Source organism: Typopeltis vanoorti, chromosome 12 (genome assembly GCF_054136105.1).
Source record: "Typopeltis vanoorti isolate ZY-2024b chromosome 12, IOZ_Tvanoo_1.0, whole genome shotgun sequence".
NCBI lineage: Eukaryota > Metazoa > Arthropoda > Arachnida > Uropygi > Thelyphonidae > Typopeltis > Typopeltis vanoorti.
Window position 1 is genome coordinate 27,248,346 of NC_143560.1, and position 16,075 is coordinate 27,264,420.

At 36.3% G+C, this 16,075-nt stretch overlaps 1 protein-coding gene across 1 annotated transcript in view; it reads left to right on the forward strand.

The window, feature by feature from the left end:
* LOC150100645 (dihydrolipoyl dehydrogenase, mitochondrial) overlaps positions 1 to 16,075 on the forward strand; it is a 233,655-nt gene that overhangs the window by 108,494 nt on the left and 109,086 nt on the right. The gene's annotated exons all lie outside the window — the stretch shown is intronic.

Here is a 16,075-nt window from a genome sequence, read left to right on the forward strand (position 1 = left end):
TTATAATAGCACTTCACAAGGTTGGAATGCAGCTACCTGTTATTTTCAACATGCTAAAAACATTCCTGTTAGTAATGGCAACCATTTTGTTACTTGAATTTTGCTATGAATCTCAGTAACAGGCATGCACATTAGTTGTTGTTTTTTAGAACAGCTGTTCTAAAAGTATATTAGTTAAGTGAGGCCTTTAAATAAATAAATTTCTATTACAACTTTTTTGCTGTGTAACAGGAATGCTGGTAGGCAAGCAGGAAAGGAGAGCAGAAAAAAGTGTAATAAATTACCAAGTTAAGTTCTCTAATTTCAGAAAAGTTATTTCATGCATCTTTAATTACTCTCCAAGAATACATAACTGTGAAATTAATACTTAAAGGACAGTATAATGTATCAAGCTTTTTGATATATGTTCCAAAGAGCAATTTGGAAAGTAAAAGTAAAGTTCCTTTTATTAGAATTGCAGTTGGAACTGCTCAATTAAATGTATTCCCATTGTATAAGCGATTATTTTTCATCCCTACTTTAAAAAAATGAAAGAAAGATGTGTTTAACTTGCTTACTGAAAGAAGACATATGCAAGTATATTAATTAAGTGAGGCCTTTTTACTTTGTATATTCTAAGGAATTTGAAAGGAAATGAATGAATGAGTAAAAACAATAAAACAAGTGCTGCAAAGGAAATTCTCATATGGTCAAGTAAAACTACATAAGTTTTAGCTGAATACCATGTTCAGTTTGTTTTGTAAAGTAGTTAATGTTATCTCTCAGTATTGAATTCAACTGTGCATGTCAGAATATGATAGAATATTGTTGATCTTATTTATGCAATTCCTAGAATGGGCATTTAATACTTTATATGTATTAAAAAGTTAATACAATGGAACCTCGGTTGTTGAACGACTCTCATCCTGAACAAGTATGTTCCCAAACATATTTTCGGAACAAAATTACGCACCGGTTTCCGAACAGAATCTTCATTCCCAAACAGGCAATCCTGCAACCATGTGTTCCATGGGCTGAGATGTATGACAGGAGCAGCTTCCGCTCAGCGCAGACACCTGCTCCAATTTGCAGTGCCTTTTCTTGATGTTCTTTTGAGGTTTGTTATTTTTTTTATAAATTGTTATTAAATAAGCCACCATGGGACCGAAGAAGGATAGTGATATCAACAAAGTGAAAAGTTGTTAGAACTACGATAGAGGTGAAAAAAGAAATCATATCCAAATATGAAAATGGTGTTCGTGTCTCAGGTCTTGCTATGCAGTTTGGTATGGTGAAATCAACAATCTGTACAATACTCAAAAATAAAAGAGGTGATCAATAAAGCTAATGTTGCAAAAGGTGTGAGGGTTCTTAATAAACAAAGATCACAGACAATTGAAGTGGAAAAAATCATTGCTGAGTTGGATAAACCAGAAACATTTAGCTGGTGATAGTGTGAAAACCCGTGGTAAGAGTGGTAATACTGATGTGCTCAAAGCTAGTAGAAGGTGGTTCGAGAAATTTGAGAGGTGGCATACATAGTGTGGTTAGGCATGGGAGGCTGCTAGTTCAAACCAAGAAGCTGCTGAGAAATATGTGCAAGAATTTAGTGACTGTGTAAAGGCTAAGGGGTTTTCTACCCCAACGTCTTTACTTGTGATGAAACCGGCCTGTTTTGGAAAAAAATGTCAAGGATTACCTACATCACTCATGAGGAAAAAGCATTGCCAGGACACAAGCCAATGAAGGACAGGCTGACTCTCTTGCTATGTGGGGACTTCAAATTCAAGCCATTGTTTGTGTACCACTCTGAGAATCCGAGGGTGTTTAAGAAAAATAATGTGATGAAAAGTAAATTGTCTGTTATGCAGAGGGCTAATAGTAATGCGTGGGTAACCAGGCAATGTTTTATTGAGTGGATGAAGTCTTTGCCCCATGTTTGAGAAAATTCTTTCAAGAAAAAAATTTGCCAATAAAATGCCTTCTTGTGATGGACAATGCTCCTGCTCACCCTCCAGGCTTGGAGGACGAGTTTCATTTTATCACAGTGAAGTTCCTGTCCCCTAACATGACTCCTCTAATCCAGCCCATGGACCTGCAGGTCATTTCGAACTTTAAGAAACTATACACCAAAGCACTATTTCAAAGGTGTTTTGAAGTGACATCTGACACAAAATTAACACTCAGAGAATTCTGAAAAAATCACTTCAATATCCTCCATTGCTTAAGTATCCTTGACAAAGCCTGGGTGAAAGTGACTTACAGGACCATGAACTCGGCCTGGAGAAAATTATGGCCAGACTCATCTCTCCTTGTAGCAGGCAAACATCGAAGCTTTTAAGGCTAAGTATGTTGCTGTTGTCGATAATATTGTCTCTGGACAAAAGCATGGGCTTAGAAGTTGACAGTGGACAGGAATGAGCTCACCACGGAAGAACTGGAACACCTTCAGAAGGAGCAGCAAAAGACGGTAGTGGAGGAAATGTCTTCAGAGACAGAGGAAGGAAGAGAGGATGTTCCTAATTCTTTGATCAAAGAAATGTGTGCGAAATGGGATGAGGTGTAAAGTTTTGTGGAAAGTTATCACCCTAGCAAAGCTGTAGCAAACCTCATCATAAACTTTTTCAATGACAATGCCATGGCTCACTTCAGAAACATTTTAAAATGCAGGCAAAAACAAATCTCATTGGACAGGTTTTTAGTGAGACAGAGGCCCAGTGTGTCTCAAGAAGAGTCGATAAAGCAGGACTGAGGCAACTCTGGACTGAGACCTCAATAAAGGTCAAAACCGGTCTGGATAGTGGCCAGATACTATGTTTTTAGTGAGACAGAGGCCCAGTGTGTCTCAAGAAGAGTCAATAAAGCAGGACTGAGGCAACTCTGGACTGAGACCTTAATGCTATGCAGTAAGAGAAATAATCTCCTTGCACATGTCTGAGGAGATGTGCTTTGAATTATGGGAGATACTGAGACAAGGAGTGATGAGAGTTTGGTCCACCTTTACCACGAGTTGCCTCAGTCCTGAATATACTTCAGGTGCAAACTTTGTTTGCTTACACTTGGATAAAGGATTAAACTAAATTTATTATAGTCTATTTATTGTATTTATTCTTTTTGTGTATGTGCTGGATTAGAGGAGTCATGTTAGGGGGCAGGAACTTCACTGCAATAAAATCAAACTCATCCTTCAAATCTGGAGGATGAGCAGAAGCATTGTCCATCACAAGAAGGCATTTTATTGGCAAATTTTTTTCTTGAAAGTATTTTTTCAAACATGAGGCAAAGACTTCATCCACTCAATAAAACATTGCCTGGTCACCCACGCCTTACTATTGTTAAATTTGTGACCTTTGAAAACTTCATAGGAGAATTTACTTGATCACAATTTAACAAGTAGAAACCTTAATAAGAAAATCATGCTTGCATCTAAGTATAAAATGAAATAAATATATTGAAAAGAATAATTATTGACTCGTATAAGAACATTGATTCTATAATATTAGAAAAATGAGATAATTAATTTACAGTATTTAGTTATAAGAATTTTGCAAATTTCACAACAGATTACCAATGTTGACAAGTACCCTGAGTGTCCAAGGTGAAGTAAAGCCTCACCTAGATTGGGCCATCTTCCAGCAGTTCAGACAGGGAGTCAAAGCAGAATTAAAAGAGACTGCATTTAACAAAAGGTTGACCAATCTATGTGACTGCACAAAGAACGTGAACAAATGCTTGGAGATCTCCGTCCTGCAGTTGTTCCAGGTCCAGTCAATGTAGTCGAAGAGAAAGGGAACCTGGAAAAGAGGCATGAACAAATCAAAGAAAGTAGGGAAAAGAGAGAAATACCTAAGATGAGAGAAGGGATAGAAGAGAGTGATAGACCATTGATAAATAAATTGGCAGGGTCCTATGCTGATACAGATAATATCAAGGCTTTGGTTAGACAAGAAATAGGAATTCTCCAAAAGCCTATTATGGATCAGTTGGATGAGGTGATGACACAACTGGGAACTTTGTCTGTAAGGACCCCAGAGCCTAGTCATAGCAGAACTGATGAGACCACTAGGTTAATACGAGAAGAAGTTGAGCATCTAAAAGACCCCTTCTCGATCGGTTGGATTCAGTAATGCAGAGGCTATCAGAAATCACCTCCCAACAAGCAACAGTAAATCCTCCGAGTCAAGCGAGAACTATTGATTTGAGCAATAGTAGAGAACCCCCCAAGGTGCTTCAAGTATGACAAGATTGGACACCTTGCTCGTGACTGTTATGTAAATAGCAAACGCTTTGGTAAGGGCCATAATGGAGAACTAACACGTTCGCTGCCAACTACGAGTATACTCGTAGTTGGTAAACCAGCTACACAAGCCAGCTATGAGTATACTCGTATGATGCTTACCACTGGCAACGAGATTACCGTACTGACCTTGAAGAAGTGAAAATGCTTGGCTTGTGGAGCTAGCATCAAAACTGTGTATTCTCATAGATGGTATATGCTCTGCACAAGCCAACTACGAGTATACTTGTATGACGCTGACCGCCGGCAACGAGAGTACCATACTGACCTTGAAGAAGTGATATTGCTCGGCGTACGGGAACAGACTATGCCGAAGTAGCGTGGCAGCGAACGTGTTAAACTCGCACACTTATACGAGCAGAGTATGGAATAAAGGGCAAGGAAAGAAGGAGCAGCCTAATGAATTGATGGTGATAGCCAGTGCAAAGCCTTGCTGGACACTGGAGCCCAGTCATCCATCATGTCTGAGGACTTCTTTATCACAATACAGCCCTATATTAAGGATAATATCACCCATCTCAGGCGACATATGAGAATATCAGGTGTTACAACCTCCAGCACTCACGCTTCAAGATCGGTGAATCTTAAGATATACCTACTGGAATTCAAGTTGTGTGTTTGGCAAGAGTTTCTGGTCCTGTCAAGGTCCTCTCTCCCACACATTAAACTGATTCTGGGTAATGATTTCCTGTCAAGGTATAAATTTAGGTGTGATTATGTAAGGAGGGAGACATACCTGCTAGAAAGGAAGCAGATCAAAAGAAAAGACCACAATCCTCGTCTAGGAGAAAGCTTTAATATAAATGCCCCTGCAAGTAAGAAGAATAATGTTAGATGTCAAGGAGAGTAGGAGGATCCAGTCTCAGACAGACAGTTCTCCAGGTACACTCGGTTTGGAGAGTGCATTGGGGCAAGTATACCAAATGAATGAATGTCAACCAGGATGGGGGAAGGAAACTATGAGAACCAGAAGAACAAACCAGGTATAACCTTAGGCCCCTGACAGAATGGTAAAGTAGACCACAGGAAGGGAGTTTATCCCCTGAGTGAACATACCTCTGATGAACGGAGTTCTAACAAAAGGATCTTAACCTGGGATGCATCTCGGACAGCTAACCGAGGTGCGAAAGAAGACATAAGTAGGGCAAATAGGAGAAGGAAACTTAAAAAGGGAAAAAACAGTCAGGATAAAGCACATAGCAGAATTTAGTGACTACAATTTACCAGCTGTTTCTTCAATAAGCAGCAAGTCCTGAAGGAATGAGGAGAGAAGGAAAAGAAAATTTGTCAGTTGACAGGAAGGAATCCAAGGGGATGAATTACACCAATAGAAAGCTAAATGACAATGCTGTCAAAAACAAGGGCTCACTTTACTTCTGTAATCTGGGGAATCCACAGCATGAAGAGTGGATAAGAAGCAGTATATCCTTGACAAAAAAAAAAATTTTTTTTAATTTTTAAGGAGGGAGGGAACCATTGTTAAATTTGTGTCTTTGTGAACTTCATAGGAAAATTTACTTGGTCACAATTTAACAAGTAGAAACCTTAATAAGAAAATCGTGCTTGCATCTAAGTATAAAATGAAATAAATATATTGAAAAGAATAATTGTTGACTCGTATAAGAACATTGATTCTATAATATTAGAAAAATGAGATAATTAATTTACAGTATTTAGTTATAAGAATTTTGCATGTAAAAGGCTTGATTGTTAATCACTTGAAACAAGAGATTGTAAGTTATGCTAATTCTTAGAAAAAATAGGTGAGCTGATAGAGTTCGATAAAGCTGACTCATATGGTTACCTAGAACCGAAGTGAAGTCCAAGGTCACAGTTCCCGATTTAGACACTGCCACGTCAGTCGTGTGCACACGGCCCACCAAAGATGGAAGGTTCAGCAGGGAGACGCTACCCTAACAGGTTACGAGAAACATATCCAAATGTCGGAGGGAAGAAAATTAATTGCAGGAGGTGCCAGTAGGGTCATAATATAAAAGGGTTAGGACCCCCCCACACACACACACGAGGTCTTTTGCCAGTTTTCGTTTGGAGGTTACCTTATGCAGTTTCCTGAGTGATGGTCAGGAGTCCCCTCCGTATGCCACGGCATGGAATATTAGTGAGTGGGATTTAGGTCCCGTTTTCCTACCATTGAGAACAAAGGACACCACATGGTTGGGAAGAATGGTATTTGCTGCATACTATGCCAACCCTAGTCTAAAGGAAGGAGACTATCAGTGGAAATTGTGATTATCCTCATGGCGAATCTGATGACTGCAGAACAGCATATAGATCGTGTTTCCTTAGAAGAAGCCTGATATGCTGCAACCGAGATGGGGTCCTAACCCTTTTATATTATGACCCTCAAGTACCCCAAAATATGTCCCACTACAGAAGGAGATTTTCTTCAGGAATCGCAGACAAGTAACGTCTAGTAGACGAGTTTCATCAAACAGTATTGTGAAAGATTTTATGTTAATTCTGTTAATTTAATATGGCTGTAATTGTAATTCATATTACTAAACAATTGAAGGACTTGAATGAGAGTTGAACTAGGACTTTAGCTCACTTAATATGTTCGCTGCCACGCTACTTCGGCATAGTCTGTTCCCCTACGCCGAGCAATTTCACTTCTTCAAGGTCAGTACGGTAATCTCGTTGCTGGCGGTAAGCGTCATACCAGTATACTCGAGTATACTCGTAGTTGGCTTGTGCAGAGCATATACGATCTATGAGAATACACAGTTTTGATGCTAGCCCCACAAGCCAAGCATTTTCACTTCTTCAAGATCACAACAGTAATCTCGTTGCCGGCGGTAAGCGTCATATGAGTATACTCGTAGCTGGCTTGTGTAGCTGGTTTACCAACTACGAGTATACTCGTAGTTGGCAGCGAACGTGTTAATAGTATAGAGAAAGAGGGAACTAGTTTATCAGTGTTACTGAACAAGCGATAGTGTGTATAGATACTAGTATATGTAATTTACCCTTAACTGAGAAAGGTCAAGAGAATTGAATGTGGCGTTCATTGTAGTAACGGAATTGCTAAGCCCACATAACTCTTATAAATTAATGTGCATAATCGAATTGTGTCTAATTGAATTATTGTGTCATATTATTGTTCTTAAGCGGGTGAGAGATTTAAGCCAACTTAATCATTGACGGGAAAGCCCCTTTATCTTATGTGTGTAGAGTCCTTAGTGGGGGGCATAACAGTTTATCCCACGTGCCAGTGTGAAATTTTAATTTTTTTTTTTGTATTTTGCTTATCTTATTAACATTGTATCATCTTAGTATTGAATTGTAGATTTTAGAATTTAAGGTACTGTATTGTATTTATGAGTTTAATAAACTTTTGCTTATCAAATATTCGGTTGTCTGAAATTCCCATTCAATGCACTGCTTGTTATAATGTACAAACCTAGGCATGGGGGAGGGGGAAAGAAAAAGTTAAGTCACAAGATCAAGGTTACGACTGCATAATTATTTCACTTCTAGACTTATTTAGGATTTTGCTTCTTGTTTTAATTTTTTTTTATAAACTAAATATCCTAAATGGTGCAGTTTTAAAAAATAAATGTTTTAGGATACTAAGTTGAGCAAGAGCTTAGATTTCTAGTACGGAGGTGACGATACACGAAGAAAAAGGCTAAGATATATAATGGAAAGGAAAGTATAAGGGAAATATATAATTAAACAAGAATGGGACACAACACTGTTAGCCCTCTGCATAACAGACAATTTACTTTTCATCACATTATTTTTCTTAAACACCCTTGGATTCTCAGAGTGGTACACAAGCAATGGCGTGAACTCGAAGTCGCCACATAGCAAAAGAGTCAGTCCTTCATTGACTTGTATCCTGGCAATGCTTTTTCCTCCTGAGTGATGTAGGTCCTCCTAGACAATTTTTTCCAAAACAGGCTGGTTTCATCAGTTGAAGACTTGTTGGGGTAGAAACCCTTCATTGTTTTTGTATGCAAATTTATGCATGAAGTACTGTTATAAAGGTTTAAATAAGTGGGGTTCAGGAACGGATTAATCCACTTTACATTAATTCTTATGGGTGAATGGTTTCAGTTTTCAAACAAATCGGTTTCCAAACAGCCTTTAGGAACAAATTATGTTCAAGGTTCCACTGTACTTAGAAAAATAAAAATGAATTTACTAATTGTAATTCTGTAGAGAATAAGAAATATCAGATCATCTTAGAGAGAGAAAATTACTTATTATAGAGAATTGTATCTATTTATATATTTATGGCAAATGGTTTATTTTTTTTTTATGGAACTGAGTTTCATTCTTTAGAATACGCATGTTGATCCTTCAATGCACCATCACAGATATGAATCTGAAGCCTTCTAACTAACTAAAATAGAATTATATATATATTATATTATTATCTTACTCCATGACTAAATTTAATATAGGTTGGATATAGGTGGGGAATAGCATAGTTGGAGCAATTGAGTTTCAAATATAACAACTGTCAAGATTAAATTTTTACATTATGACAAAACAGACAGGATACCCCATAGAACACTGTTACGCAAATTGGAGCAGATGGGAATGGATATTAAATTGGTGATATGGATAGGAGAATGGCTCAGGGAGAGATACCATAAGGTGGTGTATGGAGGAGCCGAGTCCAGAATGAGGCAGGTGACCAGTGGTGTACCTCAGGGCTCTGTGCTTGGGCCAATGTTGTTTAATTTGTATATAAATGATATAGGAAACGGCTTAAAGGGAGATATTCAGTTGTTTGCTGATGATGCAAAGTTGTGTAGTGCAATAAAAAAATCAAGCTGATGTTGAAAGTTTGCAGGAGGATTTAAATAAGCTGGTAAAATGGGCAAAAGAAAATGGATGTCAGTTCAATGTGGAAAAGTGTAAAGTCATGCATTTTGGGATTAAAAGATTACCAGCTGTGTACTACATCGATGGAAAGGTACTCCAAGAGATTGATGAGGCTAGGGACTTAGGGGTATTGGTAGATAGGGAGATGAAGTTCAGAGGACACATTGCTAAGGTGTCCAAGATTGCACATAGGATTACTTGGTTGTTGAGGAACACACTGACATCCAGAGATAAAGAGGTTATTATTCCCCTTTATAAAGCATTGATACTTCCACATTTGGATTACTGTGCTCAGGTCTGGTCACCTGGATTCCTTGGAGATCAGGAGGCTGTGGAGAGGGTTCAGAGAAGAGTGACCAAGTTGGTGAGTGATATAAAAAATACTCCCTACATTGATAGATTGAGAGCTTGTGGATTGCAGAGATTGGTTGATAGGCGAAGAAGAGGGGATATGATAGAAACATTCAAATTACTAAAAGGTTTTTATAGGATTGATGCAGGGGAAATGTTTCAGCTGTGTGATAGTGATGGAAGAACAAGAGGTCATCTCTGGAAATTAAAGAAGAGTGTGGTTAACAAAGGTGTCAGAACAAGGTTTTTTGCCTGGAGGGTGGTGAATGAGTGGAATTCATTGCCTGACTTAGTTGTGAGCTCTTCGTCTGTAAATGAATTCAAGAAGAGATATGACAGATATTGTTTTGCTAGTTTGGGTCTCCCGCGATGAGTCTACTGACTCCATGGAGATACCCGTAATAATAATAATAATAAAAAAAACAGTTGAGAAAGTCGAAATCTCATCTTCACCTCTGTCTTCATGCCTTACATAGAAGACAACTTCAGTGCCCACAACATCAAGGAGATTACAATAATTATCCACTCAAAAGCATACTCAGCAGAATCCAAAGAATGATTTTATGATATTTGGAAGTCACTTATTATTTCTTTCCACACGTCAGACTAACTTTTCTGCCAACTATCATGCATACCTACTGAACAATGACTGACCCTGCCAGCTTCCATGCTCCACATATTTCTGTTTTTTTATTTTTGTGTAATGGTTCCTACATGTTCAGTTTTCTGCTAATTGTATTTTTTTTTGTTCTTCCTAACATAGAAGAAGACCCTAGCTAGTATAGGTGATGAAACTAGTCGGTTTAACTATTTATATCATGACCTATTAAACCCATTGTCAGTTATCATCTGTCACATTCGTTTTTTGGTTGAAAAATCTATGTACTTATCATAGATTATTTTTTATTTAATAAAAAATAAATTTTGAAACAAATTTTTAAAATTTTATTAAACACTGATGCAGCACCTCTGGATCAGTTTATGGAACTTCTACTGACTTATTGATACTTATTAAAAAATAGAGGTCTTGGGTGTATAAATTTTTTACTAGGCAAGTAGGATTTTGCATAATTTGCTGGATCCTGCATGTGACAAGATACTAGGAGAAGAGCTCTTCAAAATGTTATTTGTATAGTATTAACAGCATATTATACAAATCAATATGTGGTCTATATTTTTTGTTGTAACTCCACTGTTAGAACTGAATTACAATATAATGCAGTATAATAATAGAATTGTATAATATTGCAATATATTGAAGAATGATATTGCAGTATAATGCAAAATAATAGAACTAAAGTATTGTACACCCACCACACTTCGTAGAGCCGACCTTTGCAATGTGCGTAGAATAGTCGATTCATGCTGAAGGGGAGAAAGAAATATTGGATGTACGAATTGGTACACGAAATCACATGCTTTATACATAAATTTTCCAACTGTTGTACAAGCATAATAGTTACCACTTTAAGAACTAGAATTTTCATAAAAGAAAAGCTAATTTTCTGACATATAATAATAAACAGTCATCCCACGAAACGCATTGATTACCCTAATATCAGACTGGATTCTCCTTTTGACATGTTCAGAAGTGTCAAAAGGTTTTCGCATCTGTGGGCATCTGTGGGCATACAGTACAGGAAGATGGTTTAATGTAGAATCAGTTGTAGATAAGGCTGCACACAATCTCCTTACTTATTCATCATCTGTATAGATCATGTTTTTGAAGGAACATTAAATAGTTATCAAAATTGGAAATGTTAATATCTGCATTTACATTTACTTTATGCAAATGATGTTATACTCTGAAGCAAATCCAGTACACGTTCTGCAGGATTCCGTAACTAATTTAGCATGAACATGAGCATTTTTTATTTAAAAAAAAGCATACTATAAAAATAGGCACATATATTGATATCAGCTGCATCCTGAATGTACAAATGTGTAACCTATAGAACAAATAAAAGATTTTCACTACTTAGGCACAATTTTTTGTGAAGGCATCAAATTAATTCTGGAAATAGATAACAGAATAAGCAGAACTGGTGTGGTGTGTGTGGGGGGTAACTGAATAAATTTATATGGAATAAGAGTGAAATTAGTCAAAACACTTAACTCTTTTCTAAATAACTTAGGGAATTGAAACAACGTAGATCCGAATATAAATTAAATTATACTTTAATAGATATTTCTGATATTTCGGCAATGTCACATTGCCATTTTCTAAAGGAACTTACAAAAAGTCAGGTGCACACAGGCAATAACAATGCAGTAACTTTAGAAAATGGCAATGTGACATTGCCGAAATATCAGAAATATCTATTAAAGTATAATTTAATTTATATTCGGATCTACGTTGTTTCAATTCCCTAAGTTATTTAGAAATGCATAACCAACGTATAAGCCTGTCTACGAGAATCAACACTTAACTCTATATACAGTATTCAAACCAATTTTAACTTATGAATCCGAGCCTGAATGCTAACATAACAAAGTATTCCAGTATCTATGGGCAGAACCAGTCTCATGTGGTATGGTCACTTAATCACTAAAATGGGAAAAGAATGGTCAGCAAAACAGATCTGATGCCATGATGATGCTGGAAAAAGACGTGCTCTTTTTTTGAGTCTTTTTTCCAACATCATGACATCATAGACCTGTTTTGCTAACCTTTCCTCTTCCATTTAAGTGATTATCATGAAATTCAGTTTGAAGTGCTTTAGAAGGCTGACATATAAAACCTGATAATATTGGATCCTGATAGATAAGACTAATTTGCAGGAAAATTTTCTGTACAAAGTTATTAATGGTCTAAACTTGCCATGTACCATCATAGTATCCTGTATATCCCTTAAGGATATTTATCAGGAATTTGATATCGATGCAGTTAATATTTGATTTAAATAATGTCCATTATTTATATTTGTTGTTCATTATTTATTCAGTATTTTTATTGTTTCTGCTGGAAATGTCAAAATGCACCTGGGAAGGTGTTTTTGTAAGATTTTTTGTGCTTTTTTGATAGTTTTTTAAAAATAATTTGTTGAAGGAAGTTTTTTAATTGCATACTATGATTTTTTAAATCTTCTGCATGATTCATTGAAGTGAATAGAGACATGCATTGCAAAGAGTCTAGGAGATATACTGCCTATACAATTGAGCACATCTTGCTTTATATAATGCTTCCTAGAAAGTGTCCCTATAAACAGTATACCACATACACTGCCAGATGATCAGAAGATTTTGCTACTCTTGCAGAACTAGAATGGATGAAGTTTTTTAATTTGTTATTCTGCTCTCCTTTTTAATATTGCAAGTGCATTGAAAAATGGTCAAGAAACTACTGAAAATTCTGGTTGCATAAAATTTTATGTAAGTTTTTTCTTTATTGTTAATGTAATACAAATGCATCACAATCATAATGTTAATTACAGATATAGACCATATTGGTCTGTTCTGGTCTCATTATCCATCTAATATCTTCTTTTGCAGTCTATCTGGCCTTCTCTTTCCAATTGGTTTATATTTTATTTGTTTAGGATATTGGCCATTCGGTTTACATGTTCTGTCCAATTTTGTTTGTAATTGTCTAGTTTTTCTTCTATTGATTTTATTTTTAGTTCTTTTAAAATATCTTTGTTCCTTTTTTTTTTGTCTAATAATGTGTATTTTGCTGTTCTTCTTGTGAATCTCATTTCACTTTTTTTTTATTCTTTGTTTATCTTGTTTGTTTATTGCTCAAATTTTGCTGCCATATAATAACATGGCACTGCTAAAGTATTGCATATTTTCAAGCATGTTTCTTTTTGTAGAACATTTGGATTGAGTGTTTTGGCCTATAATCTGAAAAAAATTTTGAAGTTTTTCATTTTATGTCTTCTCCTTCATATGATATTTCACATCCAAGATAAACTGAAAGTATAATGTTAAATTACGCCAACAAGTTTCACCAACTGGACTGTTTGGCTTCTTCAGGGTATACAAACGGTAAAGGTAACTCAAAGTCGCTAGTACATAGAACAAACGTATAAAATATAACAAAATTAAAAAGACGTGTAACATCATACACATGGAGCGTGTTTTTCATTAGTTATTGTTGCATGTACATGCTCTGTAGTTTTCTGTGAAATTAAATTCTGGCAAACTTAGTGATCTTATTAGGGTTTTCCATATGTCAGGCAGGATCATTCCTTGATTTCTGTTTAGACTACTTTCAGAATGGAGAACCACTGTGGCTTCTTTGAAATTGCGACACCAGAAATTTTCTTCTAGATAAGGCATGGAACTTTTGTCCCATTCAATGGTGTAGCTTGTGTTGAAGTGGAGGGCTAATCCGGAACTATTTATTCTGTTGTTTTTAACATCCCCTATGTGTTTCTTTTTTTCTTAGACTTCTTGATGTCTGACCTATGTAATTAAGACCACAAGAGCAAGGAATGTTGTATACTTTAGCGTATATTTGAAGAAGGCATTGCCGTCTTTTGGTGACCTTAATATGTTTTAGATCGTCTTGATTGGTTCGAAAGTTACTCTAATTTCAAAAGGTTTGAAGAGTGTGGCAATCTTTTTTGACACTTCCTGCATAAGGGAATGCAATTGAGGATTTATATTGAGTCTTGGCAGATTGTTGTCGAGTGGGGTTGCCATGAAGAATTTTTTAAATTAAATTTCTTGGATAGGGCCATTGTTTACCAGGGTCTGTGATATATGAGTTAATTCATCCTGGAGGTCTTTTTCTTCTGATATGATGCTGGTGGCTCTATTTTTGAGCATGTGTATGATGCTAAGTTTTTGAGAAATGTGGTGAGTAGATGAGAAGTGAAGATAACGTCCTGTATGGATTGGTTTACAGTAGACTTTAAGGCTGATATGTCCATCTGCTTGTTTTTTGATTAGAATATCTAAAAATGGTAGTTTTCTGTCCTTCTTAAGTCCAAGTTGAATTTGATTTTCTGATGGAAGGAATTTATCTTTGTTAGCAAGTCAAAAAGTGCTGTTTTAGTGTTTCTCCAAATTATAAAAAACATCATCAACATACCTCCACCATGTTAATGGCTTAGGATCTAATTCGGAAAGGATGTCATTTTCTAGTTTCTCCATGAATAGATCTGCATGCAGAGGAGATAGGGGACTGCCCATAGCCAAGCCAGTTAGTTTTTCATAGATAGTGCTATTCCATTTAAAGAAGTTTGATTTGAGGCAATTACTGAATAGGTTAGCAGTATCTTGAGGATACAGATTGTATCCTCAAGATACTGTTGATAACTTCTTCTAGGTTGTTGGTGAATAAAGATACCACGTCCAGGCTGGCAAGAATATCTGTTTCAAAACTGGAGATGTTTTTCAATTTTGTGATGAAGTGCTTTGAATTCTTTATGTAGGTATCAAAGTTTCGAATATGATCCTTTAGGAGACGGGCAAGGTGTTTAGACAATAGGAAGGTTTGAGAATTTCTTCCATCTACTATGGGGGTGTAGAGGGACTCCACTTTTGTGAACTTCAGGAGAATGGTATAATCTCGGTGTCACTGGATGCAACAACTTCAATCTCCATTGTAGATCTGTAGACCAACTATTCATATTTTGCAATAAATTATTAGTGGCCTCATGGTTTTTCCATGTAGGGTCTGAGTTTAATATCCAATAAGTTGATGTATCTGAGAGTAACTCTGTGATCTTAGCTGTGTAGTCTTTGGTGTTGAGGATAACGGTCGAGTTTTTTTTGTCTGCCTTTAAAATGATGATTTGTTTGTCCTTCAAGTTGGAGAGAGAGCTCTCTTTTCTGAAGGTGTTATATTTTGATTTGGTGGTCTTGATGATGAAAGGGTAATAGCACTCTTTAATCTAAGATCATTGGCTATTGTTTCAGGCAAAGACGAGAGTGCTATCTCTATGTTGGAAATAATGTTGACCTTTGGAATATGGTTAGGTGCGATAGCAAAATTGAATCCATTTTTTAGTTTGCTGACTTCTGGTTGTGTTAAGGAATGATCAGAGAGGTTAAAGATTACTTTGTACTCAGGCATGCTGGGTTTAGACTTATGACTTCTTTCATATAACTTATATTAAATTGCTTGTGGTCTATACTACATCAGACATCAAGAAGTCTTGAAATAAGAAAAAAGGAACACGTAAGGGGATGTTAAAAACAACAAAATACACAGTTCCGGATTAGCCCTCCACTTCAACATAAGCCACACCATTGAATGGGACAAAAGTTCCATGTCTTATCTAGAAGAAAATTTCTGGTGTCGCAATTTCAAAGAAGCCACAGTGGTTCTCCGTTCTGAAAGCAGCCTAAACAGAAATCAAGGAATGATCCTACCTGACATATGGAAAACCCTAATAAGATCGCTAAGTTTGCTAGAATTTAATTTCGCTGCAAACTACAGAGCGTGTACACACAATGAATCACATGCTCCATGCATATGATGTTACACGTCTTTTTAATTTTGTTATATTTTATACATTTGTTCTATGTACTAGCGACTTTGAGTTGTCTTTACCATTTGTATGCCCTGAAGAAGCCAAACAGCCCAGTTGGTGAAACTTGTTGGCATAATTTATCATTAAATTTATTGGTCAAAAAAAA